The sequence below is a fragment of the Podarcis erhardii genome, assembly GCF_964252035.2.
Source record: "Podarcis erhardii genome assembly, chromosome: 8".
Classification (NCBI taxonomy): Eukaryota; Metazoa; Chordata; class Lepidosauria; order Squamata; family Lacertidae; genus Podarcis; species Podarcis erhardii.
In genome coordinates, this window is record NC_138499.1 from 41,520,451 (window position 1) to 41,547,973 (window position 27,523).

The 27,523-nt window shown below is 42.8% G+C and overlaps 1 long non-coding RNA gene across 2 annotated transcripts in view; it reads right to left on the reverse strand.

The window, feature by feature from the left end:
* Nucleotides 1-26,774, reverse strand: part of LOC309349146 — a 70,910-nt gene extending 44,136 nt beyond the window's left edge. For both annotated transcript variants that reach the window (XR_014159764.1, XR_014159765.1), the window contains exon 1: nucleotides 26,651-26,774. This is a non-coding gene — a long non-coding RNA (uncharacterized lncRNA). The remainder of the gene's footprint in view (nucleotides 1-26,650) is intronic.
* Nucleotides 26,775-27,523: the final 749 nt, after the last annotated feature.

Genomic DNA, 27,523 nt, shown 5'->3' on the forward strand with positions numbered 1-27,523 from the left:
CCATTGGGACACTGCTGCTGCTGCTGTGGGTGTGGAGGGAGGACTGCTCCCTGCACCAAGGCCCAGCCCCTGAGAGGCAGCATCAATCAAAAATGTTTTAAAATGTTTTAACATAGTCTTAAATGTTAATTGTTGTTTTTTGTTGTTGTTTTTTGTTTGGTTTGCTTTTGTTTTTTGCTATGTTGAGGGTGGGCTAAATGTTTAGTTGGGGCTAGAAATTAATCTCATTTTAGGGTTTTTTGGTTATTTGTTTAGTTTCTACTGTTTTATTGGTGTAGCACATAATTTATATTTTGTTCTTAAGGGGAGAGGGTCAGGGCTGCCTGGGAGTGGGCCGCAAGAACAGAATGGCTGGGGCAGGTTCCACGGGGGGCGGGGTGCACTGAGATGCCCGATCTCAGTGATCACGGGTAGGAGGAGGAGTTAGGCTAAGGTCAGACCATGTCATTACTGAGGAGGCAGGTTTAGTCATTGTTTGAAGACCATCTCTGCCTCCAGGTCTGGTCTTGACCGGAGGGATACCAGAATCAGCAAGGGAGACCCATAGGACCTTAAGGTGCTGCTGTGCAATGCCAGGTCAATGATTAATAAGACCACTGCTTGATCATAGATGGAGGACTCAACCTGGCATGTGTGACAGAGACTTGGTTGGATGAAGCAGATGGGCCTGTTCTTGCTGCTGCTTGTCCACCAGGTTTCTCTTACACACAGCAACCCAGGTCATATGGGTGGGGAGGGGGGCTTGCAGTGATTTTTAGGAAGTCATTAGTTTACACCAGGCGTACTATTGGGAAGACCCAGTTCTCTGAATGCATGTTCTGGAAGTTGGGCAATAGGGCAGTACAGGATTCCTTTTGGTGTACCGATCTCCCTGCTGCACCAAGGATTTCCTGGCTGAGCTGTTTCAGGTCTTGGCGGATGTGCTCCTGGAGACACCTAGTTTGGTTGTCCTAGGGGATATGAACATCCATGCTGACACAACCTTACAAGGAGGCGCTCAGGACTTCGTGGAAAGCATGGCCCTCATGGGGCTGTCCCTGAATAAGTTTGGTCCAACTCAGTCGTGGACATGCCTTAGACCTGGTGTTTACCTCTATGGATGTGGGTGATCTGACACTAAGTAAAAGCGAAACAAACCCCTGGGCTCTCAATTGTGGGGTGCTGCAGAGTTCCATCCTCTTCCCCCATGCTTTTTAACATCTATATGAAGCTGCTGGGAGAGATCATCAGGGGATTTGGGCTGGGTGTTCATCAGTATGCGGACACCCAGCTCTATCTCTGTTTCAAATCAGCACCAGTGAAAGCAGTGAAGGTACTGTGTGGGTGCCTGAAAGTGGTTGAAGGATAGATGGTGGCTAACAGATTGACGCTGAATCCTGACAAGACAGAAGTACTGTTTCTGGGGGACGGGGGCGAACAGGTGGGTGGAACTCCCTGGTCTTGAATGGGGTAACTGTGCCCCTGAAAGTCCAGGTGTGCAGCCCGGGAGTCATTTTGGACTCACAGCTGTCCATGGAGGTGCAGGTCAATTCTGTGTCCAGGGCAGCTGTCTACCAGCTCCTTCTGGTACGCAGGCTGAGACCCTACGTGCCCACAGACTGTCTCGTCAGAGTGGTGCATGCTCTAGTTATCTCCCGCTTGGATTATTGCAATGAGCTCTACGTGGGGCTACCTTTGAAGGTGACCCGGAAACTACAACTAATCCAGAATGTGACAGCCAGAATGTGGCAGAATGTGGTGGCTGGGAGTGGCCACTGAGACCATATAACACTGGTCTTGAAAGATCTACATTGGCTCCCAGTACATTTCTGAGCACAATTCAAAGTGTTGGTGCTGACCTTTAAAGCCCTAAATGGCCTCGGCCCAGTATACCTGAAGGAGCATCTCCACCTCCATTGTTCAGCCCAGACACTGAGTTCCAGCACCAAGAGCCTTCTGGCAGTTCCCTCCCTGTGAGAAGTGAGGAAACCAGGCAGAGGGCCTTCTCAGTAGTGGCACCCTCCCTGTGGAATGCCCTACCATCAGGAAATAAACAAGGAAATAAACAATTACCTGACTTTTAGAAGATATATGAAAGCAGCCCTGTTTTAGATAAGGCTTAATTTTGGCCATTTCTTTTGCTGGTGACTCATTGCTGCTTAACCATGAAAATGTCAGCCAGGTCCAGGCTGCAGTTTTATGTGTTGGCCTGTGTTTTGGGCAAATCAAGAACAGTGCCTTAATAATAAATCTTTGAGATTCTGAATATTTTCCCCCCTCCGAAGTAACACAAACCTGGAAGGGGGCCTTTTGCTTCCTAAGCAGATTTTCTCTGGCTCTCAAGCAAAATCCCAGGACAAGAAATGTTTTGTGGATACATTGTTTTCTGCATACATATCCAAGGGCTAAGCAAAAACAACTGCCCTTTGTCCATCCCACCCCCCACCAGGCTACACACACCTCCAAAGTGAGGATATTATGCACTCACCTGTTTTGGATATATGGCTGTAATCATACAAAATATGAAGCAAGGATTGGTTGGAGATCAGACCAAATTCTAAGCCAAGTGTTATTCCATACCAACATGCAGACAAAATATTCCTGAAACTGTACACTGTAATTGTGATGCAATCTACTTCATGCCATGCCACAGTAAATTAATAGCAAGGAAGAAATGTACTTAACACAGCATAATGCGTTCTAGAAAGGAGTTCTTGGTTTAACCTCAGGGTTTCCTAGGACTGAGTGAAACAGTCTTGTAGCCTTGTTTAAGGAAATGAGAAAGTGAATGCTGAAAAGCCTGAGGAGACCATAGGATATGCTGATTACATTATGGAGGAACAAGGTTTCTTTGTCTGTTAATGTGTCACATGTTGAATACAGAGTCCTTTAAGCAAAACATCTTCTTGTGTATGCTTGATTTATACTCCTCCATCCTAATCTTAAGCATAGGGGGGGGGGATTTCAATGCTTTCATTGGAACTAATTTCCAAATAATTTTCCAAATAATTGTCCTTAGGATTTTAAGCTTAAATGTTCACTTTGCAACCTTCATATGGGTTTACACTCTGTGTGTGAGAGAGAGAGGGGGAGAGGGAGAGGGAGGGAGGGAGAGAGAGAGAGAGAGAGAGAGAGAGAGAGAGAGAGAGATTTTATATCAACAAACAATTAATTTGGCATCTCTGGACAAATGATGATAAAACAGGCACAAAACTGCATTCATAATAAAATCTGCACACCCACACTCATAAACAACAGGAAACTAAAATATTAAGTAGAGCAATCCAATAGTCCCACTTCACTGGCAAGCAACATACACTGGTGTAATTTCAGCATCGCTTTCTTGGGATGCTAAGACTTTCCAGTAAATGTAAAAAGAGTGTAGGATTGAGCTCTTGTACTAACTAATTGCATAATATCACAGAAGATATATTATAGTATTTTGTTCCAGCACTTGTTCCTGTCTTCAGTCAAGTACCCAGCTCACAACCATTCTTGATATTCCACCTACTTTTAACATATAGCTTCCTGTAAGCTGCTCATTTTATCAGTTCAGTTGTTTCCCTTACTTTTAACAGTTCTTTCGGATTCTGTTTGATCTTTCTAGTATCTGGCATATGTTATTCTAGCCACTATTAATAGATTTAATACCAGCCAAAGCTCATGGCTTGGTGATCCAGGTTTCCTTTTTTAGAGGATGGGGAATTTAAAAGATACACCAGCCTATCACAATGTAAGTGTTCATTTGTCATTTCTTTAATTACTTCCAGAAATCTTTCCCAGTATTTTTGGGCCTCAGCAGTGGCTGTTGCCAATTAGGGCTCGTAGGACAGAAAACAAGGAGGTCATCAGTAGGCAATGCCAGAGCCAGTGACAAGAATAGCCACAGCCAATGACAGGAAGAGCCAACTAATTCTTGTTTGTCCCCATCCTCCTCTCTGCTGAGCAGGGGTGCCAACTTGAATAAAATATTGTGGGTGCCCAGATAAGCTCTGCCCCACATGACATAGTGCACACACACATACCATTTGAACGGGAATGCCAACAAATATTTTATTGTGGGGCTGAAGCCCCCACAGCCCCCAGGAGTTGGCTCCTACAAGGGCAATGCTAAAACGAAGCAGAGAGGTACTGCCACCCCCTGGACTGGTCCTAAGGAAAAAGGCAGGTGAGCTTGGAGGAATTAAGACTGGGGTGGGTGGGCAGTGACCCATTTCCCATTGGTTTAATTTGTTGACCAATATTTTCAAGAATACTTTCAAGATCTAACTTCTGTCATCCTCATAAAAGCTTTGGCTGCACTTTGTTCCCAAAGAATGCCTTCAGACTATTTGGAGGAAAGCATAAAGGGATTCCCTGTGCCCAGCAAACATGTGTTTGTGGTACTGCCGAGGTGAAATATAACAGTGCATTACTTTTTGCTTTGTCCCTTTGCAAACATATCACAGGCAATATCAGGCCTGGTCCGGCCACCTCTTGCTGTCAGAAGGTCTCTCAAAACACAAGCTCTGAAATCTCTGTACAAGGGACAATGCACAAAGTAATGCACTTTATCTTCCACCTCCCCATCGCTTCTATGATCGACTTAGCTTGCTTAACAAAAAGTTTGGTGGTTTCCTAAAATAGCCATTAAAAGTGGTATGGTTCACAGACTTGAGACAGGGGGTATATTGTATATTCACAAAGTGAAGAGAAATCCTTCTGGACAGAATATAAAACCTGCTAAAAGATAAACCTAGAAGTTCCAACAGAAATTCACATCAGACAGAAATAAAAAAATGAATTCCCTGCCTAACCGTAGAGCAGCTGTGTGCTGCATTTGTTATTACCCTTGATAATGTAAGTATCCAATAATACTTGCTTAGTCTGAAGGAATAAAAATCACTTGAACCTGATGTCATTACCAAAGGATCCTGAAGGAGTTAGCTAGGCCACCTGTTAGCATATCAGAGAAATAGTGGGAAACCTGTGTGGGCCCAGGCAAGTGGAAAATACCTAATATAGACTCATTAGTTTGACTTACGAACATGGAAATATACTAAAGCAAGATAAGTAAATTTCAAGCTTTTAGAAGAAAGCAGAGTGATTGCTAGCTGTCAACATAATTCCATAATGAGATTATGTCAGACCCACCAAGTCCCACTCTGATAAAGATACATTTATAGCGGCCAATTTTTTATGATGACAACTGCTGTTTAGCTTACTTTTTAAAATGTATGTCCTGCCTTTCTTCCAAAAGGAAATTAAGAGTTAGCAAATAAAACCACCAAATAGGACCTGGAATTTGTATTTATTTTTTTACAATGTGAGTACTCTGAAGTTCTAGCTAGTCCACCATGCTCTCTCCCAGGATACTCTGTTCCTGTCAAAAATGGGATATATTGGCTGTTACTCAGCTAAAGTGTAGTCAGAGTAGAGCCAATGAAATGGAGGAGCATGAATTTCAGTAGGTCTACCTTGAGTAAAGCTTAGTTGAACACTACCCTATGTATTCATGACTATTTTATTTTATTTTTTACATCATGAAAGTGTTGCTGTGCAGGTGAAAACTACTCATTGCCGATGACAAAAATGGCTGATAATTTTACCAGGCTCAAAGGCTTTATTTTTTAAAAAAGGCCATCATGTTTATTTCCATCCAGAAGGAAGTGACCACCACTTCTGGCCCACAGACTTTTATCTACTGATTGTCAACTGATTCTAACTGTTCAAATATTTGCAGGGATGTTTTCAATTAATTTAGCTATCATTTCCCCCCACATATTTTCACATTTGCATCCAATGAATTTGTCACGGAAAAATTAATTATATGGCAGCTAGTTTATTCAACTATACATTGCAGAACTAGTTCACTATGTCCTATTTAAAATTTGTAGTCAGAATCTAATTTTTGACACTATAGCAATGTCTCTGAGTACCACACTGATCCCTGAGGAGATAACTATGAAACTCCAAAAGTGTTTTCAAGATAGCCACACAAACTCCCTCTCACAGCCATAAGTATCATCAAGAATTCAAGACACTTTCCATTAAGGCAAGTATGTTTGTGAAACAAACATTTTCTCGTCCCAGTATTTGGCAAAAGGGAATAAAAGGGTCTGTGGGTACCAGGTAAGCAAATTGTGGTGTTTATTTGAGCAAATGTTTATGAACATATTTTTCTCCCTGTGTTTGCTCAGCTCTAGATGAAAACGAGCAGTGGAGATAGTGGGTCATATAAGACATTTGGCCAGAGAATTTAGGATGACTTCCAGAAGGCAGACGAGCGATAGAAAAGGTGGGTACAGCCAACTCTAATCACCCTAGCCAAAACATCACCCAATACTCTCAGTTGTACCCCAAGATAGTCAGCCTCTCATTATTATATGCATGTTAATAGGAAAACCCAGCCAGATGGGTGGGGTATTAATATATTATTATTATTATTATTATTATTATTATTATTATTATTATTATTAACTGTAGTTGTTGTTGTTGTTGTTGTTTAGTCATTTAGTTGTGTCTGACTCTTCTTGACCCCATGGACTAGAGCACGCCAGGCACTTCTGTCTTCCACTGCCTCCCGCAGTTTGGTCAAACTCATGTTGGAAGGTTCAAGAACACTGCCCAACCATCTCATCCTCTGTCATCCCCTTCTCCTTGCACCCTCCATCTTTCCCAACATCAGGGTCTTTTCTAGGGAGTCTTCCCATGAGGTGGCCAAAGTATTGGCGCCTCAGCTTCAGGATCTGTCCTTCCAGTGAGCACTCAGGTTTGGATAGGTTTGATCTTCTTGCAGTCCATGGGACTCTCAAGAGTCTATAACTGTAGTTATAGGAGAAAGCAGCTTTGGAAGATGGTAAATTTGGGCAGGTGCTGAGTACCTCAAACAGCAAAAGGCCCACTGCCCCGACTTCATCACAGTGTCCACATTGTACTGAATTTTCAGGGCTAGGGTGACGAGGCCCATTGAGAGTACATTGCCAGTCTGCGCGTGCGCGCGCACACACACACACACACATGCAAAAAGAAATCCAGATATCCATATTGTGAGCAACACAGACTAATCTTGAATTCTGTTAAGCCTGGGGGAAAGACATTGAAAATACAGAAGGGATTATTTTTATTTAACTGGAAGGGGGAGTATTCTGTCTGAATACTTGTGTTGAATATTTGTGTCTACAGTTTTCTAGTCAACCCACAAAGAGTTCATTTAGCTATGTACCTTCCAGCCAGGATATTAGTTATTCTGTACAAAATGTATAAAGATAATTAATTAACCAAAATAGTAAAAGGCCTGTGCATATCTCTCAGTTTGGGATGGAGGGGGAAGAGAAGAGTGAGCTGAACTGGAAGTGGGGTGGGGGTGGGGACACAAAAACTCTAACCTGTCACCTTAGGTCTTTCAGTGAGAGCCTACCCCATCCATCAAAGCTTCAATAATAATGCTAGTCAAGGAGCCTACAAATAATATACATATCATGGAGATTACACCATTTATTTGAAAATGTTTTCTTATGGTAAAGTAAACTTCAGAAAACTACACTGGAGCCTTCTTATAAATTAGCTCTAATGCTGAAAATCCCATGAGCTATGAAATGTTATATAAAAAAAAGTTAAACACATCAGTTGCTGAGCAACATGACTTCAACTCAAACAACATCTCCTTATATAAAGGCTTTTCAGAAAGAGGCTACTGTGGAGCTAGTGTGAGTCCTCAGCTTATGGGTAGTGTTATTTCATTACAATCCTTTGAGAAATAATTTACATATATAAAGTTGCCAGCATCTGATCTTTGGGAGCTTACAGAATCATGACACTGCTGATTCCTTTTCATAGGTTAACGTCAACCACTCCCAGAACCATTCCGCATATGCTTAACGTCTAAATCTCTCTTTTGACCTTGTGTTCCCCACATTTGTTGTTGTTTAGTCGTTTAATCATGTCCGACTCTTCGTGACCCCATGGACCAGAGCACGCCAGGCACTCCTGTCTTCCACTGCCTCCCACAGTTTGGTCAAACTCATGCTGGTAGCTTCGAGAACACTATCCAACCATCTTGTCCTCTGTCGTCCCCTTCTCCTTGTGCCCTCCATCTTTCCCAACATCAGGATCTTTTCCAGGGAGTCTTCTCTTCTCATGAGGTGGCCAAAGTATTGGAGCCTCAGCTTCACAATCTGTCCTTCCAGTGAGCACTCACTGTTCCCCACATAGGGCTAACCATATGGAGCAGGTTGGTGCTTATTGACCTGTCCCTTAACATCACACACAACATCCACCCCCACCATGTGGGCATTGGTGCATTGAAGTGTATACTTGGAGAAGCCTACATATGCATAGACTTCCACACAACTGGATGCCTGAAAGGTTATAGGCATGCACATGCTTAAGCTTTCCCTCTGCAGACATCATGCTCAATGTGTCATGTTCTAAGGAGTGCAGCCAAGGGGATTTTCAGCATTGGGCATAGCTGGCTCCCTCGGCCAATAAAGCGAGATGAGCGCCGCAACCCCAGAGTCGGCCACAACTGGACCTAATGGTCAGGGGTCCCTTTACCTTTTAAGGAGGCACAGCTTCCTTCCACACGATTAGCCAACATGTGGTAGGCAGCTTCTGAGGAAGGCTTAACTTTGTTGTTAACTGGAAAATGCTCACATACAACACAGTTGTAATATAAAATTATTATAAATGTGTACATAAAAGGGCCATAGCTCAGTGACAGAGTATCTGCTTTGCATGCGGAAGGTCTCAGGTGTGGACCCTTAGGTGCTGAATATGCATTTAGATTTGTAGCATACCCAATCCCACAATTGAAAGTAGGCACCAAAGTAACAAAATATTTTAAAACAATATGCAAAAGGAATTCAAAATAAACTTAATAAAACCTAACAAATATTAAACATAAAGATGTTCCTTATTCGGTTTTCCAAGCCCCAGGCAACAGATTCCCACAGTGTCAAAACCAAACTGTAGCTGATTCTCACACAGCGATTTCATTCAAGAATGCACTGCATCATGGGGATTGTGGTCTTAAAGATGCACAAAGTTCCAGAATCTTCTTCCTCTACAAGTATGCCACCAAATATGCATGCAATCAGCTGATAATGCCTCCAACTTGCTGCAGTGGCAAGTTATACATTAGAATCATAGAACTGTAGAATTGGAATGGACCCTGAGGGTTCATTTGTATCCTTACTCTTGACTACAACAAGGAAAGCTGGTGAATCACAAACACAACAATAAGGTTCTGACTTATGCAAAATCACCATTGTTACCACCACCATGTGAAGAGGTCTTATGTATGAAGGGGACCAATATAGACACCTAGGGCGGTTGGAGGTTGGATGGCGGCTAACAGATTGAGGTTGAATCCTGACAAGACAGAAGTACTGTTTTGGGGGGACAGGAGGCGGGCAGGTGTGGAGGATTCCCTGGTCCTGAATGGGGTAACTGTACCCCTGAAGGACCAGGTGCGCAGCCTGGGAGTCATTTTGGACTCACAGCTGTCCATGGAGGCGCAGATTAACTCTGTGTCCAGGGCAGCTGTCTACCAGCTCCACCTGGTACGCAGGCTAAGACCCTACCTCCCCGCGGACTGTCTCGCCAGAGTGGTGCATGCTCTAGTTATCTCACGCTTGGACTACTGCAATGCGCTCTACGTGGGGCTACCTTTGAAGGTGACCCGAAAACTGCAATTAATCCAGAATGCGGCAGCTAGACTGGTGACTGGGAGTGGCCGCCGGGACCACATAACACCGGTTCTGGGAGATCTGCATTGGCTCCCAGTACGAGCACGATTCAAAGTGTTGGTGCTGACCTTTAAAGCCCTAAACGGCCTCGGTCCTGTATACCTGAAGAAGCGTCTCCACCCCCATCGTTCAGCCCGGACACTGAGATCCAGCGCCGAGGGCCTTCTGGCGGTTCCCTCATTGCGAGAAGTGAGGCTACAGGGAACCAGACAGAGGGCCTTCTCGGTAGTGGCGCCCGCCCTGTGGAACGCCCTCCCATCAGATGTCAAAGAGATAAAGAATTACCTGACGTTCAGAAGACATCTTAAGGCAGCCCTGTTCAGGGATGTTTTTAATATGTAATGCTGTATTGTTTTTAATACTGATTGGGAGCCGCCCAGAGTGGCTGGGGAAACTCAGCCAGATGGGCGGGGTATAAATAATAAATTATTATTATTATTATTATTATTATTATTATTATTATTATTACTATGTGAGTGAATCCTGGAAAGAATTCAACACACACCCCTTTGAACATGTAACTGAAGGTCATGTGAACCACCTCACAGTTGGCACCTTTTCCACAGAGACAGGCTCTGTGGTTAAGACAACCCCTCCAGATTAAGGCTGGATGGTTACTGTGCCCTGCCTTATTCATTCCTGCACTCGGTAGATAATGCTGTGTGAAGAAGGGAGAGGCATGGTAATTTCCTATTATAAAATTACAACCCTTTCTGGAACAATGAAAAGATAGGTGAGGAAATGTGACTCTCTAGAGGTGTGCCTCTGACTCACAGTGACTCCTGACTCAACTCATACTAGTGGGCTGCATTCATTTGTAGACATCACTGAGCATCACTGATCCCTTGAAACCACATTTCAGATCTTAAGTCCCTATGTTTAGGTTCAACAATGATAGTTTCTAAAGAAAAGAAAAAAGCTTGGTGAAGCAGAATACCTGTTCTGGGCAATGTGTCTGGTGCACTTCGTGGAATGGTTATCAACATCAATAGGATGACTAAGCTTAGGATATAAGCTACTTTTTGAGGATCAAGGCCAAACAGAGAAGTCTTGGCAAAATGAAATACTGACAAAGCAACAGGCATTAGAGGTTGTCTTGACCTCAAGGTCAGGTGATGCAGGGGTCAACTCCTCCAAAATATTCTGGAGCATTCAGAAGACTCAATGCTTGCAGAAGGCAATGCACATAATCTAGGAAACTGGTTAAGATCCAACTTCTTCTAAGGAGATGGATGAGTCAAGAATGCAAATGGGACCAGCAAGCAGCTTAGACATAGCACAGAGAATAGTAACAGGATGTGAGGACTTAGATGCAGTTCCAGATTGTAGCAGAAGCTTTATAGATGCAATTTATTGCAGTGTCTACACTAGCAATCCCAAACACAATATTCTGAATTTTCATGAAGAAATATTTTTATTAGATGTTAGAGAGACTGAGGAACCACCATAATTACAATTAGAAGGAGCAATGATTAAAACTGTCTAATACAATATGGCACTTTACTATGCTAAAGAGTGGGAAAGAGATGAAGAGAATGTCTGGCAGCTTCGCTAGCATAGTTCTGGTTTAGCCCTGCAGGCAGGGCCAGCCCTACCATTAGGCCAGAGCAAGATGATTGCCTCAGGGAGCAAACGCTAGGGGTAGGTAAGACAGCTCCCTGGCCGTTTCTCCCAAACCTCCAGCTATTCCCTTATAGTGAAGGACAGATTTGTGTATGCCACATACTCTGGCACCCCAAACAAGCATTGGAGGACACTATCCTCTTGCCCATCAAATTGAACTGCCAGTCCAGTTGGCTTCTACAGTGGTACCTCGGGTTAAGAACTTAATTCGTTCTGGAGGTCTGTTCTGAACCTGAAACTTCTTAACCTGAGGTACCACTTTAGCTAATGGGACCTCCCGCTGCCTCTGCCGCCACACGATTTCTGTTCTCATCCTGAAGCAAAGTTCTTAACCCGAGGTACCACTGTATATATGGAATGGTAAGAGGTGCCATCTTGTCCTTCACTTCTGACAGCAAGTTATATTGGGACAGCCCTGCTGATCCATGCATGGAAGCATGGACCCCAGCAGAAGTTACCTGTCATATAACAAGTTAAAAGGATTTTAGGGAGATGATTTTGGAAGAATCTAAGACTCCTCCCAGGAGCTACAATAAGGCAGAGTAGATTGATCAATGGTCCAACTCAGTGGAAGGCAGCTTCATACTGTATGTTCATCATCTGATATCACTCATAGAAGTAGAGGGGCTATCTCATAGAATCATAGAGTTGGAAGGGACCCTGAGGATCATCTAGTCCAACCTCCTGTAGTGCAGGAATATGCAGCTGTCCTTTAAGGGAATTGAACCTGCAACATTGGCGTTGTCAGCAGCATGCTCCTGTTTAGCACATGCCTTGCCAATTAAGAGTTCTCTGCCTTCAGTTGGACATACAGCCAGTCATTAATGCTTTAGGTCTGGGTCTTTGCAGTGTTGTTCTGAGTGGGCCAAACAGCTTTCTGAGCTTCTGCAACAGACCAATCAAACTAAATCCTTCTCTGGTTGCTCATATTGCACCAAATATGCAGCTCTTCTTCCAGTGAGATCAGTAGCAAAGCCCCCTTTGATTTTAACAGGGGCAGATTGCAATCCACAACCCCTTCCCCACCAAAACACCCCCCCCCCAATTTATTCACTCTAATTCGTCACTCACTACTCCTACTTGCAGCCTTTGCAGATTGTGTTATCAGGAAGAAGCATATAGCATAAGTGCTTGGGTGCACACAGATACATTACTACGTGCAGAGTGCTAAAGAGCCAAGTACAGGAAATCACCACCCTGAATATGCATTCACACAGAATGACGCATGTGTGCACACACACAAACATGCAGAGCCAAGGCCTTCGGCAAGCCATCTGATTACAATCAGCATTTTGTGGAGTGATAGCTCATCAGACAGCCGGCTTCATGTTCTGTTATAGCAGAAGATATTCCTAACTAGCAACATTAGCAAAACAAACACAAAAGGACAGAGCAACTCCTCCTGCTGCAAAAGGGCTAGAATGTTTCTGGCACCTTAAGCTGATGATGAGGAGTGAGAATCAAATATGAAATAATTCCAGTTCCGCCACTAATCGTCCAGGTTAGCAAATCTTGGAAGCACAGTTGCAGTACTGGACCTGTCTGCTGTTTGGATGTTCCAGCTCAGAAACAAAGGAGATTGCTCAGAACAAGAACGTTATGGGAGAAAAGTAAAAACACTTTCAACCTGCTGCAGTGGAATAGGGCAGAGGTTCACATCAAATCTTCAAGAGCAGTAGGACCTGGCCCTACAATTAGACAAAGTGAAGAGACTGCCTCAGGCGGCAGATACTGGGATGCAGGGGCAAAAGCAGCAGCCTTTGGTCATTCTGCTCTGGTGGAAAGATACGTGTGCCATTATCTTACTTTACATGTAAAGTAAGTCACCACCAGTGAGATTAAATACAATAAGCCAATTTCACACTTTGTGTGTGTCTTTCGGCATTCTTTATAAAGCTAAAGGTTCAAAAAATGTTGAAGGCTTATTTGACTTTCTACCAGCCAAGCTTGAACATAGTGTGTCATTGAGATGCAGGGACTAACAACAACTGTACACAGCTCTCAAATTATTTACAGCCTTATGGTCAGGCAGAAAGGTTTAGATGGGGACATGTGAGACCGAGGTTCATGTCCTTGGTCAGCCATGCTGCTCACTGGGTGGCCTTGGACAAGTTAAAATCCCTCAAAGGAGAACTGCACATTACACAAGGCAAATGTGGACAGAGAAGAGAAACAGCAGTTGGGAAGGCAAACTTATTTCTGCCTTACCCACTGATTCTCCCCAGGGGAAATGCCCCCATTTTAAAATCCTTTCCAATCTCTGAAACCAGAAGTATGACTGGCAAGAGAGAAAATGGTCATAGGAGTCATTTCTGGGAAGAATTGATGGGCATGGAATGAATGAAGCAACCCTGACCACCAGCTCTTCACTTCTTTCTGATTGCAATGGTATTAATTGTGGGTTGGGAGCACACATTTGCTCAGCAGGAATGGAAGAAAATTTTATTTGGTCTGTATTTTTAAGTGATGTGATCTAATTCAAACCTTCTGCAGTAATATATGAATCGGAACATAATTATCCTTCAGATTTTGCACATTTCCAAATTTTGTGAAACACTTCTTGGTTCAAAAAATGTACCAAAGTGGATTTTAAAATGTGGATTTTGGGATCAAATGTATGTAGAATTATTATTGATTGATTGATTAAATTTGTATACCCTTCATCCATAGATCCCAGGGCGGTTCACAATATAAAAATACAACATAAAAACACAAAGCACATTGAGATAAGGTACTTATTTAAATACTTATTTTGTGATAAAATGCATACCTAAGTATGTTTGTAAATATATATTTCAATATAATCATGATAGAGAGGGGAGATTATGGCGTCCTGTTATGCAAATGAAAGTCATATTAGTGCAGTTATTTAGCTGAAAACTAACCATGATTTTTAATTATTTTTCAGCACTTGTGAATAGTAACAATGAGCTGAAGAGAAACTCAAAAGAAATGGTTTTGACATTATATCCTATCATGCTTCATGTACTGGATTCTTTGATACTATTCCATTAATTGTGAACATAAATCACTGGCTTTAGATTTGGGCATCCAATGCAAGAAAAATGTGATTGTGGCTATCCCTAAAGCTACGCCAAAACTCTAAAGACCTGCGGATATTTCCTGAACTACTGACTAACTGGGGTGCATTTAAGGATACAATTGATTTTTATGAAAGCACCTGCATTCCTCTGACAACATAAAACAAATACTGTAACTCTAAAATACAGTGCTTGAGTGTTTTGACTGAAGTATACATAAGCCACGCTCTCTGCCAGCATCGTCTTCTTTCAGTAAGGAATTATAAAACAAAGTACAGAGAAAGGTCTGAAATCAGTTTTGGAATCCAACTGCTTCTATCAGAAGCAATAAAATGATGCAAGGTTTCGACACATGATTTGGCTCAATAGAAATGTAGCTATCACAATTTGGCATGCATTTTTATTGAATAAAGAGAGTTTGCTTTAAAAAGCAACTCCACCTTCCATTCAAGGAGGCAATGGCTCTGTTTGTATGTGTGTGCATTTTTGCACGTGCATGTACACACTTGTTATGTGTATGTTTCATTACATATGTCTCAGGAGCATAGATCGGCTATCAGCAGCAGGAGAAGAGTGTATGTGTGAGATGCCTGACCTCGTTCTTCAGTGCCGAGGGCCTGTGGGTTTGGTCGAGGAACAGGAATTCCCTGTACAGACACTGAGTCTGCTGAAGGAGACAGGAGAGGAGCCGCCACAGAAGAGGACTTTGTTCATTGCCACCAAGGAAAATGTACACAACAGACACACACACACACACACACCATGGAGAAATGAAAATTTTCTAAAGTACCCTCCCCTGGCATAAAACATAAGGACTTTATTTCCTTAAAAGGGAGAAGCGGATGTGTGTGCAATACAAATTAGCTGAGACTAAGGGTATTTTGTGAAACAAAATGTATCTGAGAGCCAGATCGGATATTAATCTCTACAAGCTTGATATCCATAGCCAGGTCACTGAAACAAGATCAGAGTGGATTGACAATGTATAATGAACCCTTAAAAAAAAAAATCAGAACATGTATTAGCCATCACATCTGGGAATGGGAATTTGGATTTTTCTTTCATCTCATCAAGAAAGGTAGCTGCTATCTCACAGCTATGCAGAGCATAAAGTTAGTTGAAAAAGAATGTTCATCTGATCTGAGGTTGTATTTACCTAGTTTTAAGACCTGCTAAGGAACAGATGATTGTTATTATGTGCTCAAATGTATAACTACAGAATTCAAAGTCGTGTGCCCCACGACTGTATATCCATGAACTAGTCTTGTCACAGAAGATTATAAAAGCAAAGAATTACTGTTAGCAAGTTAATTTTCAAAACTACAGCATCTCTCATTGAGTATTAAGGATGGGGATAAATTTATTTCAGTTCTTATTTAAAGGAGAACCTATGGAATTTGCATTTCCTAAAACAAACAAAAATGCAGCCAATCTTCAAAATTTTGCAATGCAGTTCCACAGCCAAGTAATGTGTACAAAAATGCACACATTGGGGGTAAAGTGTGCATAAAATGCATTTATGTTTACAAAAATAGCATAAAAATGCATTGTTTTAGTGAAAAGTGCTTGCAATAATGTATATATTAAGGAAAATCTGCTGGTGAATTTTCATGAGAACTGAAAAAAAAGAATAAATCACAAGCTGATGTGGAAATGTGCACAACTTGTTTTTAAGATTGGGGAAATGAGAAATTGAGTGAAACCGCAAATGACAGATCTCAGTTATTCAGCATTTCTTAAGGCACAGAAAGCACAACCTAGGAAATACTAATTGGTTGCAAGTCCCATTGAAACCAATGGGGTTTAGGTTACATGTTATTTACAGCCTGATCCTATGAATATTTACTTAAAGTAAATCCCACTTAATCAGGCACAAGGATACAACCCCATGAATTCTCTCAAGGGGGCTTACACTTGAGTGAGGTTAGAACAGCAGCAACAGTGAGTTTTTCATGCACAGGAAAATTTATTGGAAGAATCAGGCAGAGCATAGTCTGTACGATAATAAGATTGTGCTCATACCAAAATAAAACAATTCTTCTGCAAAAAAAGAAATGGAAGCAGCAACTAGGACTGACAATTGCTGACTTTCTGACATGCAAACACTGTAATGATATTTGCAGCCTTTTTGTAATGGCAGTACCCACAGAAAATCCAACTGGCCTGGAACAGATATATCCTTTATGGAAAAAACTGTTGCTTATATTTCCTTTTGGAGACTTTCCTTATTAAATAACAATTTTCAAGAGATGTTAAGAGAGTATGGTCAAGTGACAAATCCTTTACTATGTATTTCCATTTAGCGTGAAGTGTGTTCCTATTCAGGATCACCAGAGCAGACGTCTTTTTTTGATCTAGTGCCTATGGTAACCCCTGAAAGAATTGGTGCTGTTATAATGGCTGGGAGTTGATTTTTTTTTTTTTTTTTAGGCAGCTCTAAGCCTTAAAAAAAGAAAATAAAACTTGCTTCCCTTCCATGCTGAGCTTGTCAGTTCTCCAGAGCAATGCTGTGAAGTGTATTATTCCACCTCCTCCAAAAGCAAAACACATGAACTACTTCCATTGCATGAAGAGTAGTTTTGATTCAAACAAGTGAATCTTTATCTGGTTACAATTATACATATATAAGGAAGGTTATAAATCTAAGACGGCGATCCAGTGCCATAAAAATCAATGTAAAGTTTGATCTGACTTGTGTCCTATGTTCCTAAACTATTCATAACAATGATGTAGAAAAGGCTGCCTTAGGCAGTAATCCCATACACACCTATCTAGAAGTAAGCCCCATTGATCTCAGTGAGACTCATTTCTGAGCATAACTTTGCTATGGGACTGTGCCCTGGCTGCATGGAACATCACCCAAGCAAATTATTTTGGGTTGCCTATCATCACATGAAAATATAGACCCAGGAATCCATTGTCGCATAAAGCTAAGAAACATACTACTACTACTACTACTACTACTACTAATAATAATAATAATAATAATAATTTATTATTTATACCCCGCCCATCTGCCTGGGCCTCCCCAGCCACTCTGGGCGGCTTCCATAGAAACCAAAAATACACTAAAATATCACACATTTAAAACTTCCCTGAACAGGGCTGCGTTAAGATGTCTTCTGAATGTCAGGTAGTTGTTTATTGCTTTGACATCTGCTGGAAGGGCGTTCCACAGGGCGGGCGCCACTACCGAGAAGGCCCTCTGCCTGGTTCCCTGTAGCTTTGCTTCTCTCAATGTGGGAACCGCCAGAAGGCCCTCAGCGCTGGACCTCAGCGTCCGGGCAGTACGATGGGGGTGGATACGCTCCTTCGGGTATACTGGACCGAGGCCGTTTAGGGCTTTAAAGGTCAGCACCAACACTTTGAATTGTGCTCGGAAATGTACTAGGAGCCAATGTAGGTCTTTCAAGACCGGTGTTATATGGTCTCGGCAGCTGCTCCCAGTCACCAGTCTAGCTGCCGCATTCTGGATTAGTTGTAGTTTCCGAGTCACCTTCAAAGGTAGCCCCACGTAGAGCGCATTGCAGTAGTCCAAGCAGGAGATAACAGAGCATGCACCACTCTGGCAAGACAGTCCGCAGGCAGATAGGGTCTAAGCCTACGTACCAGATGGAGCTGGTAAACAGCTGCCCTGGACACAGATTTGACCTGTGCCTCCATGGACAGCTGTGAGTCCAAAATGACTCCCAGGCTGCGCACCTGGTCCTTCAGGGGCACAGTTATCCCATTCAGGACCAGGGAATCCTTGACACCTGCCCACCTCCTGTCCCCCAAAAACAGTACTTCTGTCTTGTCAGGATTCAACCTCAATCTGTTGGCCGCCATCCATCCTCCAACCGCCTCCAGACACTCACACAGGAACTTCACCGCCTTCACTGGTTCTGATTTAAAAGAGAGGTAGAGCTGGGTATCATCCGCATACTGATGAACACCCAGCCTAAACCTCCTGATGATCTCTCCCAGCGGCTGCATGTAAATGTTGAAAAGCATGGGGGAGAGGACAGAACCCTGAGGCACCCCACAAGTGAGAGCCCAGGGGTCTGAACATTCACCCCCCACCACCACTTTCTGAATACGGCCCAGGAGGAAGGAGCGGAACCACTGTATGACAGTGCCCCCAGCTCCCAGCCCCTCAAGACGGTCCAGAAGGATGTTATGGTCGATGGTATCAAACGCCGCTGAGAGATCCAGCAGAACTAGGAAACAGCTCTCACCTTTGTCCCTAGCCCGCCGGAGATCATCAACCAGTGTGACCAAGGCAGTTTCAGTCCCATGATGAGGCCTGAATCCCGACTGGAAGGGATCCAAATGGTTCGCTTCTTCCAGGCGTGCCTGGAGTTGTTCAGCAACCACTCGCTCAATCACCTTGCCCAAGAATGGAAGATTTCAGACTGGGCGATAATTGGCCATCAGGGCCGCTTCTAAAGATGGTTTTTTAAGAAGCGGTTTAATAACCGCCTCTTTCAGCGGGTCTGGGAAGGCTCCCTCATGGAGGGAAGCATTCACCACCCCACAAAGCCCATCGCCCAGTCCTTCCCGGCTAGCTTTTATAAGCCAGGATGGGCAAGGATCCAGGAGACAGGTGGTTGGTTTCACTCATCCAAGCAGCCTGTCCACATCCTCAGAGGTAACAGATTGGAATTGATTCCACGCAACTTGACTAGACAAAACTCTAGCACTCTCCCACCCCGGCCCTGCTCCCACGGTGGAGTCTACTTCTTCCCGAATCTGAGCGATTTTATCTGCAAAAAACTTTGCAAAATCATTGCAGGAGATCATGTGGCCCGTGCTGGGCCCCGATGTAGCAGGTGGTTCCGCTAAATTGTGAACCACCTGAAAAAGTCTCCTGCTGCTGTTTTCTGCAGATGCAATAGAGGCAGTGAAGAAATACTGTTCTACAGATAAGACATTCTTCATCTCACTCTGCATTTGCCTTGTCCAAAGGACAGCTATGGTTTTTTCAGCAACCAAATGTGCCCTCAAGTATTCTTCAGGGCAAACTAACCATGACAGGCTCTATGACAATTATCATAGATTTTGTGTAACTCACATATAACTGATTGCCCAATAACTAACCAGTGTAAGCTTTTATGTAATACTGATGTCATAATTCTGGAGTTCCACAGAAAGCTCCCCCTCTGACCAATAAGAGTAAATGTCAACTGTACTGGCTTTTAGGGATACTTCAGACATGATCCACTTCCTACATGCACAAGACATAGCAAGCGTGTCATGTGTAGATTATCATGTGATGATCACACATAGTCCTATTTCACTGAAAACCTGGGCTGGAAACTGCTACTGGAGGTGGCTATTGGAGGTGGCTACCACATTTACAACTAATTACATAGCAAAATTGACCCTTCTGATGTTGTGGAATGTAACTGTCTTCTGTATGCCTGTAAGCTTTTTCCAACACAGAAGTGTAGGCAATCCAGCATGTTTGATGCATGCATTCATTTACTTATTTATGGCATTTACACCCTGCTTTTCATCTGGAAAAGCTGTGCATTTTTATGAATGGTCATACCTGAATCGCAGTTGAATCACAGAATCCTTTAACAAGAACAATGACAAAGAGTTATGAAATGTGTAAAAGAAAATTGTCCACAGACAAATGTCAGACTTGTCCGATGACAAAGGCTGACAAAATTTCATAGATTCATCTTATGACAGTTCTTTTGTGTAAGGCATGGTATCTAAGAACAGCACTCGAGGTGATGAAATTTAAGAAGGGGCGAGAGAGGAAACAGTAAAATGTTGAGTGTGTCTGATGGAGGTTCGATACGTAGCTCTGAACAAGAATGTATCTGATTTCTACTGCCATTTAAGCTCCATTGAGCCCTCGCTGCCTGTCTCTTAACAACAAATATTAGGCATTACTATTTACAGACATCTCTCGAGGAGCCTCAGATAACACATTGATGGTGCGAGGACAGTGTGTACTTTCAGCAGCTGAGAATTATTCATTTTAATGAAAGACTAGGTTATACATCTGCAGTATTTTATGGCTGATGCTTTAATGGCTATGCAAAATATTTCCTCAGGAAACTACGTTAGGAAATGGCATAGCCTGGCAGAGTTGCAGTAGATGCCTTGGTTTTGAAACGTAGCAAAGCAGAACAAGGGAAACAAGGAAAAAAGACCATGTCCACTTCTAGACAACCTGTTCATTGAGCACTGATCCTGATTGGCTTGCATAGCGGTTATGGGTAGATTAGACAACACCAGTTATTTATTGAGCCTTCATTCTGATTTATGGGGCAGTTATAGGAAGTGGCACCAAGCGCTATTTAACACTTTGCAGTATATTATTGCCCCATTGCTTTCCATATCGCAAAGAGTCCATTTTGAATGGAGGGCGGGGGTGGAAGAAGTGAGCTTGATGCACAAGAGCTCTTTAATTGTGCAAGCTGAATTTGCTGATATGTGATTGGATCCTACCCAAAAATAGTGACAATCTTGAAGCACACAATATATCTACAGGTAAAACTCGCCTATCCACCTTCTATGCTGTGGTTATTTGTATGCTGACCTTTTTTCTTCCTTGCACCACTAATTGACCTTGCTGTGATTCATTAATGTTTGCCGTATTCAGAGCCGGAAAGGAATTTTCCTGCAAACAGATTGGCCCCATTTGGATGTTTTGCCTTCCTCATAGCAAATATTCACAACTTTTGGTGGATAAGGCATTGGGTGCAATCCTTAGTCTAATATCGGGTTGGGGTGAAGTGGTGCATCACCCCTATGCAACCAGCTGCGATGACACAGTACCCCATTAAATGGGTCTAGTGGGAAGACTCTGTCCAGAAGCCAAGCATGGGGGCAGACAGGCCATAGAGCTTCTGGCAGTGGCCTCAGGGGGCCAACTAGGTAGACCCACATTTTGAGGAGGTCCCCTAATCACAAGCACAACCTGGCTCATGCATCAGCCATTCAACTAGAGGCTGACAATGGATATATACCCAATGCCTGAGCCAAAGCTTACCTACAACTGTAATCAATAAAACTTGTGTCCAATTTTAAATCCCAGAATGTTGTATTGTGCAGTTTGTTACCCTATCATTGTCTAGGCCTTTGTGGGGGTCATTGCAAGTTGGTCCGCAACAGAATAAATATCTACTGTGCTTGCTTCTGTTCTTGCATGAGCGTTGTAGAGGTTGATACATGAATGTCCATGGTCCAAGACGCCTCTTGTACAAAGCTAAAGTCCATCTCAACTTTCCTCCTTTTCCATTTTATTTTGCTGAACTAATTGGACCCACCTGCTAACGTGATTCAGGAATAATTACACTGTCTCTTAATTGAGGGGGTTTAGTACCTGAATCAAGGGTGACTCAACAGAAAACCTCTGTCATTACTGCCATGTAATTCTACACCAAAGCCAAACTTTCCTTTGCCCTGTAGAGCAATGTTTTAAAATATTTAAATAGTGTGCTCACTTAGGCTGCTAATTGCCTTTCTGTAGATTCATCCCAAACAATTCCATATCAAGAGAGTAAAATTAATCCAATGTCACGCTCATAGATACACAGAATAAAGAGAAAGGGGAACTCTGGATTTCTAAACAAAATTAATTCTCTTCATATGGAAAAAAAAATAGCAGCTTGATTTCTCTTGCTATTTAGCTGCTGTTACTTGATGAAAACATTTTGATTCTTCTTTTTCTTTTTGGGGGCACCTTAATAAGAACTAGCTTATACTGAGTCAGGCCATTGGTCCCTTTAGTTCAGTAGTGTCTACACCAGAGTTAGCCAATGTGGTGCTCTCCAGATGTTTTGAACTCCAACTCCCATTATCCCTGATCATTGGCCATGCTGGCTGGAGCTGATGGGAATTGTAGTTCACAACATCTAGAGGGCACTGAGTTGGCTACCTCTGGTCTGCACTGACTAGTAGCAGCTCTACTCTATCTGGAGACCTTGAACCTCAGACCTTCTGAATTCAAAGTAGATGGTTTACCACTGAGCTGTGGCAGAAAGATGCAGCTTCGTTTCTACATCACACCCTGAACTATGGCGTCTTTCACCAGGGAACAATGGACCAGCCTGGGTTTCCTATTATGTTAATTAAGTAACATGAATAAGTGGGCCATTTTTGTAGGCGCACCCGGTGCAGCTGTACTAATTGAAAATAATGAAATATATGGGTTAATGCATGAATAGACTTATATGCCCCAATCTGGCATATAAATGCTCAGAGTCTGCACAACTTTTCCATTCATTTACTTGGGAATAGCTGGAGGTTGATGATGTTGAGAGGATGCACAATTGTGCATTGAGGCTTGGAGAAAATGCTATACATAGATACATTAATTTTAACAAAAATAACAGGAGGTAGAAAATTGAAAGAGTTAAAATGTGTGTTTTCATGTAATAGAATATTGGGGTGTTAATTAGCAAAGCTTATCCAGAATTCCAATAACTTGATTAAAACCCTTTTTTATTATTTATTGCATTTATAATCCCACCTTTTTCTCCAAGTGGCTCAAGGTAGCATCCCTGCATCTTCCCCTCTCAATTAATCCCAACAACAATCCTGCGAGGTAGGTTAGACTGAGAAGCAATGACTGGCCCAAGGTCACCCAGTGAGTTTCATGACTGAGTCAGGATTCAAACTCTGGTCTCCCAGGTCCAACACTCTAACAACTACAGCACAATCCCTCTTTTTTCAAGTAAGAGTAATAAACATTAATTTGGAAAAAGGAAAACAAAGCTATGAGTTCACTGGTAGGATAATATAGCCATGAACACTGCTATAATGAAGGAAAGTAAATGGTTGTAAAATGCTATTTTTGCTCTATAACTGCAGCAAAAGGTAGTGAAGAACATTATTCCCTCCCACATTCATTTCTGAAGAAATATTATTCTGAGCTTGCTCTACCTCTGTTATCTCAGATGAGTGAATTTATCCAGATCTGTGTGTAGCTGTCTAGTATATCCTTTCTGTATCATAGTTTCTATTTCTTGGAGGTGCATCTGATTGGCCCTCCATTTTCAGCTTGTAAAATGAGAACACATTACATCATATGATGCGTATGTGCCTAAGCAAACTTACAGAAAGATGCCTATGGACCATCCTTGCTCAGAGCTGTTGACTCTTCTTATAAACTTGCTGCTAACTGCTAGTGCAGGCTTGCGTGCTCCTTCTCCTAATACTAGGGCTTGACAGTAATATATACTCAGCATGCTGGAAAAGGTGGTACTTAAATAAATTGGCACAAGCAAAGCATGTAAAGCCTGGAAGGGGTTTCCATCTGCACCAACAGCTGCCCATATTTTTACATACAGTCGTTACAAGATTTCCCACTCCCCACCCTAGTGAAATGATTTAAGTTGCATTCAAGATTCCAGTGAGTTTGTGTTTTTGTTCTCATCCCATTCGCCGCCTCCTTTAAAAAAAGAACTGGTCATTTGCAGTTCAGAGGCTAATCTATTTCTATTGTTGTATGCATATTCAAATGCCCCATTCATCCAAAATAAACTATCAATTTGAATTGGAGTGTTAGTGTGAAAAACTAACACTCCAGGTTTATTTATGACATTCTCTGCCAGAATATGGGACATCACACCTAGTAACTTCTGTGACTTGTTTGTTCATTTCAACAGAACTAGCACAGGAGTAGATTATTTATCTATTATTTTTATTTGTTCTCCTTCCTTTCAGCCAAAAAAGACTCCCAAAGAAGCTTGTAAGGTTACATATCCATTAAAAAAAAGTAGTTCCTACCCAGAGACATATAATCTAAAAAGGGAAGGAGGAGGAAATAAGCAAACTTAGGTTTAAATTCTGAGTTACAAGTTGTTTTCTTGACCAGCTGAGATGGAAAAGTTCAAGGAGAGGAGGCACCAAAAATTTCTGGTCTGTTGGCTGCATCAGCAGAGTAGTCCTGCATCCCTTTTCCCTTTTCCTGTGCTGCAGCTTCCAAGTGACACTTGGAGGCGGATCCTGGCTTCTTAGTGGAGAGGAAAGTGGCCCTGCATCACTTCTCTCCCCTCCTCTATTACAGCCTGATACAGTGACAGTGGCTTTCCAAGGGGTACTTGATGCACAGAGGAGCCTGGTTTATGTCAAGGATGATTCTGGCACTGGGGCTGTATTTTTGGCGCTGGTGCCGAGTTTACTTATTCAACTGCCTTATAACTGAATCAGACCAATGGAACCATGGAGCCACTGAACTGTGAAGTCTCTGCTACACATTAACAGAAATCAGTCCCATTCATCCTTTTCATGTTAATCGGGAGCACTTTTCTACCCACGCTTTGAGGATATATATTTTTGTAGCTAACATATAATTTGGCCACCGCAAGCATGGCTTCTGATACCGAAAGAATACTACTGCTTTGGGGCACTTTTCTTGCAAGGAAAACAATTTAAGTGATCTAATAACCCGTCTGCTGATCCTGTTTGCACATTAAAGGAAAGCGCTCACACTGTACTCAGAGAGCAATGTTTGTTTGTTTGTTTGTTTGTTTGTTTGTTTGTTTGTTTAAAAAAGAAAAACTTCAGAAAGCCAACAGGACAGGACCATAAATTGTGTAAAAGTAGTGATGCACGACACCTCAATCTCCATGAGCAGTGCAAGATTCCAAGGTTTGCAGGCGTGCTTACTAGGGTCTGTTTTCCCTTTGGGGACAATGTGGCACAGAGGAGACTGTGGTGTCTTAATGAAATATGGTTTTATTTACACATATATACAGCCTGCACCTAGATGGAGGGATTGCAGAGCATTCACATCCTACAAGGGTCTGGCTTCGCTCTTAAGAGCAGCATTGGATTCAGAGGACAGCAAAAAGCCTTCCTCTGTGTCTCTCAGTTCCAGCCTGCCACACTCAGCTCACATGGAGTTCTGCCCCTCTTTCTCAATCTCGCTGCTGACTCCAAGGACCTTCCCCTAGCCTATGCCTAAACCTGGCCTTTGGCTCTGCCTGCTAGTACTCAGCAAAGAAGGGGCCCTGCTCCCCCTTGCCTAGCAGTTTTGCCCTCTGATGGTTTCGTTGATGGTCCATCACTGGCCTTTGTCCCGTGCTAATGGCCCATCCAGCTAGCTCTGCTGAGCTGCTTTTAGTATAACTAAATCCAGGGGGTTTAATCAAACCTTGGTTAATTTTAACATTTACTAAATCCAGGAATTATTGGGAATCTGCCCTGCCTTCATAAAAGCAGATTGTTGCCCTGATTATGACATATCAAATTGCTCTGCTAAATTGCCCATTTCTGCTGCTGTTTCTCTCCTTCTATAATCATGCCTCAATTTTTTAATCAGGGTCCCCTTTCTTTTGGGGGTAAAATTACTGCTTCTCTGTGCTCTGACAACCATTTGAATCTTTCTGTCTACCTTTTTTCCTTCTTCCGTTCTTATATATTTAAATTTATTTACATTTTACTTCTGAATTAGCTGCATCTACATTATCAGGAGACAGAAAGAGCATGCTCTGCTAAATTTTAATGCTAGGTAGTTGGGTACCATTAAGATATACTTCCTTTGTACAAATTGTGTGTGTGTGTGTGTGCATGTGCTCATGAAGATATTGAGAATGTAGGGATATGAATGTTGTACAGTTTCTTATTTTATAGAACCTAAAGTTTGTCAACAGTTGTGAAGGACGATACAATGAAGGATTCACAAGGAGGATGTCTAGACAAGGAGATACGATCAACCTTAAAACAGAATCACCTGGAGCCAAATTGTACCAGACACAGATGGAGCACAATAATATGGGACGTTCTCCCAAGCAAGCTGCATCAAAATGAATGGGAACTATGCAACCATTTCAAAAAGCCCAGTCACAAGTTCACAAGGGTATGGTGTAGTGGTTAGAGTGTTGAACTAGGACATGGGAAATAAGGGTTCGAATCCCCACTAAGCCATGAAGCTAACTGGGTGACCTTGTGTCAGCCACCATCTCTTAGCCTGACCTACAGAACCACACAGGGTAGTTGGGAGGATAAAATGGGGAGGGAGAGAATTATGTATGCCTCCCTCAGAGGAGAGGGCAGGGTATAAATGTCATAATGAAATAAATAATAAAGGTAGCCCAAGTAATTTTCCAGTGCATTATCTTTTGGCAGCCACGAAATCTCTGACACACCCCAAATTCTTTTTCCCCCACCCCAAGTCTTCTCCTGCTTTTATCCTGCATGCACCTCTTCCCTTCCTCTGTGTTTTTGTACAAGAGAGCAGTGCAGCAGCAGACCAATCCCATCTAATGCCACAAAACGTTCCCTTCTGCCCTAAATCACTGCAGCAGTTGGAAATGGTTATCATGAGCTTACCTGGCTCCATGAGTCACAGGCCCCTCCCTGTCTCCAGAGACGCAGCCTTGGAGCAGGCTGCCACGCGCCTGCTGCACCTGATTGTCTCATCGGCACATTCCAGCTAACAAAGGCGGACGAGCTGAGGCAGAGCCCGGGACACTGATACACTTGTTCTATCCCCACAGGTGTAGCAGCCTCCTGTTTTGAAAGCTCCTGGGTGTAGGCGTTGGGAGCCACATTCTTTCTTTCATTTGTACTGGAACAGCCGCCAACAGCAACACTTAGAGCAGAAACACAGACTTTATGTATGAAAGGAGACAGTGGCATAAAATCACTGCCTCCCCCCCCCCCCGCCAATCCCATTTTATTTTGTTGTTCATCTGTTACCCCCCCCCCCACCTGACATCTTCCTGGCATCAGGAAGTCTAGCTAGAATACCTTAAACATTAACTGAAATCAGCAACATGGATCTTCTTACTAAAGGAGGGTGCCGTGGTGTATATCCCCTCATGTGCACACTGTTGGTCTATGAATTCCTTCATCCAGCAATTTTTGGGGGAACTTAAGGTCACCAAAGCACTACAGAAATAGGCAGTAGCAACCATCTGTATCTTATTCCATGGGCTAAAGTAAAAAATTATAATAAATCCACTCATGTTTTTGTCTGGTGCTTGATGCCTAAGCTTTTGCAGAATCAGGCTTCAGAGATGGTGGAGAGCTTCTGGGACAGAAGATACAGGCTGCTGCAAAATATGTAGGATAGACAGTGGGGACTGGTTGGGCCCACTGGGACTGGTAGGGCAGAAGGCAGGGATAGCAACAGAACGTGGATCCAGAGCCAATGACTGGCTGTAGGTAAGAAGGTAGCAGAGGTGGGATTAAGTGGATGTG